At 36.9% G+C, this 4,763-nt stretch overlaps 1 non-coding gene across 1 annotated transcript; it reads right to left on the reverse strand.

The window, feature by feature from the left end:
* Positions 1-905: 905 nt before the first annotated feature.
* On the reverse strand, positions 906-979 carry TRNAI-UAU (transfer RNA isoleucine (anticodon UAU)). Its single transcript has one exon. It is a non-coding gene; the product is annotated as a tRNA-Ile (tRNA).
* Between the last annotated feature and the right edge of the window lie 3,784 nt (positions 980-4,763).

Genomic DNA, 4,763 nt, shown 5'->3' on the forward strand with positions numbered 1-4,763 from the left:
TATTTATGATTGTTATAGCCTCTTAATGAATAGACCCCTTTATCAAATTCCTGGAAGTGGATGTTAGTTCAAAGGATTTGTGCATGTGTAATTTTCTTAGATATTTCACGATGGCTCCATAGAATTATGTCAATTCAAGCCCTCCAAAAATGTATGAGAATGTTTGTTTTTTCACATCACACCAATATAGTGTGGAATCTACTTGTTTGCTTTTTTTTAATGCCAGTCTTTTAGCTGAAAAATGGTATCTCAGTTGTAGTTTAAATGTATATTTCTTTTATTACGAGTCTTTGAGCATCTTTTCAAATTTTTGAGTCATTCACATATCTTTTTCTATGAATTGTCTGTTCATATTGTCTTTTTCTGCTAGATTTCTGGTCTGAGTTTTTAAGAGCGCTTTAAAAAATAATATCTTCGTGATGTGTATTGCAAATTATTCCTAGTTTTTCATTTTTTTCCTTCGTTTATAGTGTTTTTTAGTCATATGGGTTTTTAAAAAATCGTTCTAAGAACATTTAACCTGAGACCTATCCTCTTAACAAAATTTTATATAATATTGTTACTTTTAGGCACAATGTTAACAGCATTTAAAAAATTTTTATGCAGTTAAATTTATCAGTTATATTTGATAGCTTCTGGTTTTTGATCATACCTCAAAAGGTTTCTTCTGTTTTAAAAATATTTAAAACACTTTTTTCCCCCTCTTTAATTTCTCCTCCCCCGCTTCCACCCCTGAACCATGGATGTTGCCGTCTCCCCTTAAGAAATGGATCTCTGAAGGCGAGTGTCTCCTCCCACATGCTCGCGGTGAGCCCAGCGCACTTGGTGGGCCTGGTGCACTTGGTGGGCCTGGTGCACCTAGGGCCTGGTGCACTTTGGGCCTGGTGCACTTTGGGTATGGTCTGTGGCTCCACCTGGGGCGCGAACCCAGGACCTTCTACATATAAAGCAGATGTGCTAACCACTACACTATGGAGCCACCCCTAAAACACTTTTTTCTGGTACTTTTATGGTTTTGTTTTTTTGTGTGTGTTATATATCTTTTATCCATCTGGAATTTATTTTGGTAAAGAGTTGGGTAGAAATCAAACTTAATTTTTTTCATATGACCATCCATTTTTTTCTAACACCATTTACTGAATACATATATTCTTTTTGCAGAGCATCATTAATAAACACATTAAACCTAGAAAATGAATGAGCAGGCTCACATACTGGCATATATACTGTATATATTGTGCCAGAAATGGTGCATAGTATTTTTATATGATTGATCTCATTTAATCTTCAAAGAATTCCTAACCTTATGAGGTATTCTCATTTGTGGCTGAGGCGCCTGATCCTGAGAGAAATTTAAGTAATTTTCTCCAGGGAACAAGGATAGAAAGTGGCAGAGCCAGGATTTACACCCAAGTCTGTTATGTCCCAAATTCTGCTCTTACTGACAATATTGTGCTATAAGTGGGGATTCCTGGCTTCAACTGACTATGCCATTTAGCTTACCTCTTCGTAATAGGTAGTCAACAAATATTTGATTTAACAAATTAATAAGAGTCCATTTTCAATTTAAAAAGTTAATGATACTATTTTATGGCTGCGGAGAACACCTGTTTCAGAAAAAGGGCTTGTTGGGAGGGAAGTGGCTTTGTGCTGCAAGTCTGCTTATGCTAGTGGAGCAGTATTCGTGGTTCACCTGCTACCTGTCCACTGTGTGTATTATCTCCCTAGTCCATTCAAGGTAGCTGAGAAATATGTTTGATTGCCAAAATATCTAAGAATCTTCAGTTCAAATCCATTCCAACCAGCTATAGATTGGAAGTTCCAATGCCCCTCTCCTTGGATCCGATTAATTTGCTAGAGTGGCTCATAGAACTCAGAGTAACATTTTACTTACTAGATTATTGGCTTATTATAAAAAGATATAACTCAGGAACCGCCACATGGAAGAGATGCATATGGGAAGGTATGAGGAAGGGGCATAGAGCTTCTATGCTCTCTGAGCTCACCGCTCTCTCTGAATTCCAACTGTTTATCAACCTGGAAACTCTTTTAACCTGCACTTGTTGGTTTTTATAGAGGCCTCATTACATGGCCATGATTAATTAAATCACTGGCCATTGGTAATTGAACTCAATCTCCAGCTCTTGTCCCTCACCCGGAGATTGGGGTTTGGGGTAGAGGGACCGAATCACATAGTTGGTTCCCCTGGTAACCAGTCCCCATCCTTTGGTGCTTAACAAAAGTCACCTCCACATTTCTAACATCAACAGTACAGACATAGACTCAGCTGTGGTTGAAAGGGGCTTGCTATGAATATCAAAACATCTTTATCACTCTTGTCACTTAGGAAATTCTTATGGTTTTAGAATTCCTATGTCAGGAACAGGGACAAAGACCAAATATCTATTTTTTATTATGAATCAGAATATCACATAAGAGTACTAATGAGTTTCATTCCTGGGTAACTGAACAAATTATAGCCTTAGGTTTGTACACATTTACTATAATTTTTAAATGTTTCTAATTCTTAGTTCTGAATTTAATATCAAAATTCTACTTCCAGAAAGATAGTGGCAAATAATGACAATAGATAAAGTCTTTAATGTCGATATATTTTCTTAAATTCTGGTGATCTGTTTATAATTTGTTAATAAATTTATTTGACAGTTATATCTTGATTTTTTCATTTATTTTTATTTCCTTAATATGGAGAATATTTTAAATCAATATGGAAGGAAATAAACCATTGGTATTACAAATGGACATTTGCTAGCAACAGCACAGAAATAATGTTTTGTTAAATATCATATTTGCCACTTACTATAAACTATTAATAATTGATTTATAATGGGTCAGTAAATGTTATTAAAATAGTTTAAAATCTACAAATGTAAAATGAACTGGGAAAAAATCATGTAAAATATCTGTGCTAGAGAACCATTATTTAAAGTGGTATTCAATAAAATAATTAGAAGTTTGGTCTGGGAAAAACATTTAATTGTTTAAAACAATATGTGCAAACAATGGAAAAAATCCAGTAGATTGTTGGATTGCATATGGCAAGGTGCTGGTTTGCATAGTTTTTAAAACTCTAGGATTTGGACTGAAACACATTGAAGGCTTGGGCAAGCAGATGCTTTATATATCCTGGCATAGTTCTGTCGCCAAGCGTTTCTTTCACATCTGTCCCTTCATTTCCATTCTCAATGCTACCAACCTATTTCAGTTCCTTATGTCTTCTCCCACAGTCTATGGTAATAATCCTTTAATTGGTGTCTGTCTTGGAGCTTCTGTTTCTCTGACTTCTTTGTACAGACCTTTGGATTAATCTTAATACAGTTCTCATCAATTGTTCTTCATAACCTTTTGAATGAAATCAAGCTTCTCAGCTAAACATTCAAAATCAATTGCGAATTCTAATCTCACTTCCTATCTTCCTATCTATCCTGAAAAACTCATGTCTCCTGAGGACTCAGAGACCTGGGAATAAAAACAACAGACTCACATTCACAAACATAAACATCATTCTTCTAACTCGGCCCCATCCCCACTGCTACAAAGACCCCTATTACTTTTGAGGCTTCTTTCCCTTTTCTTTGGCTCTGTTTTTCCCTTGTGTTGTCTGCTGAAGCATCTGCATCCTGATGAGCCCCTTAATAAGAATAATGACACTAAATATTGATAATTTCTCAGTGTATACAAATGTCAAATCATTATGTTGTATACCTGAAACTAAGATTATATGTCAATTATATCATTTTTTTTTAAATAGGAAAAAATAACACTAAAGATTACTATGAACCAGACACCAGGTCACACTGTTCATATATTACCTGAGCAAATCCTCACAACCCCCTGTGAAGTAGATATCAATAGGAACTAGTAAGTGGCAATGCCAGGATAAAGGCCAAGAATGCCAACTCCGAAAGCCAAGCTCTCAACCACCAGCCACACTATGAGGACAGCTTCTGAGGTCACCATGCACCATTAAGAATGAGGAATTCCACAGATGTCATGCCCCTGAGCTGCCTTCTCTTGTTGCTACCTCATAGTGCTGCTCTCCCTGCTTAGAAGTCATTGGTGCTGGTGTCACCAGAGCCTCAGGTCTGGACTTGGACCATTTGAGCTTCTGGTGAACTGGAAGCTTTGATGTGTCAAAGCTACATTCTGTTTTCTGGAGCCCTTATAGTGTCATAGCCCTGTGGGTCCCTACCCAGGTAGGCAGAATACATTATTACCTTTTGAGCTACACTCTGATACAAGTGTATGCAAACTGTCCCTATGACCATCTTGCCTCCCCAGATTCTTTTAGAGATTTTAGTGCATGTAGATCTTCCATTTTTAGCTTTGAACCCTGTTTCTCTACCTGGCACTGAAATGTGGGCCCATGGGCTGAGCTGAAAGATCTAATATGAACACTGGCCACTGGGATGTAATCAAAATCCCTCTCTCCCTCATTAGGGGACTGGCATGGGAGGGAGAAGCATTTTTCATTGGATACCTCTTTGAACTGTTAGAATATGTGTCTTCTTTTCTCGACTGACAAATTCTAGTTAAAAATAGCAAATAAAAAATTCAAATCTCCCCTCTCCACATATCTCATAATATAGTTATTAGGTAGCGTTTGTGTAATTTTTTTCCTTAGAGGCTGCTCTGTCTCAAACAGATTCCTGGCAGATCCAAACTCATGAGGCTCCTAAGTTGAGCTCTGTTTAGATACAGAGTTGAACCCCACTATGCTTATTTCCTCTGGAATCCACCAA

Source organism: Pteropus medius, unplaced genomic scaffold (genome assembly GCF_902729225.1).
Source record: "Pteropus medius unplaced genomic scaffold, Ma_sr-lr_union100, whole genome shotgun sequence".
NCBI lineage: Eukaryota > Metazoa > Chordata > Mammalia > Chiroptera > Pteropodidae > Pteropus > Pteropus medius.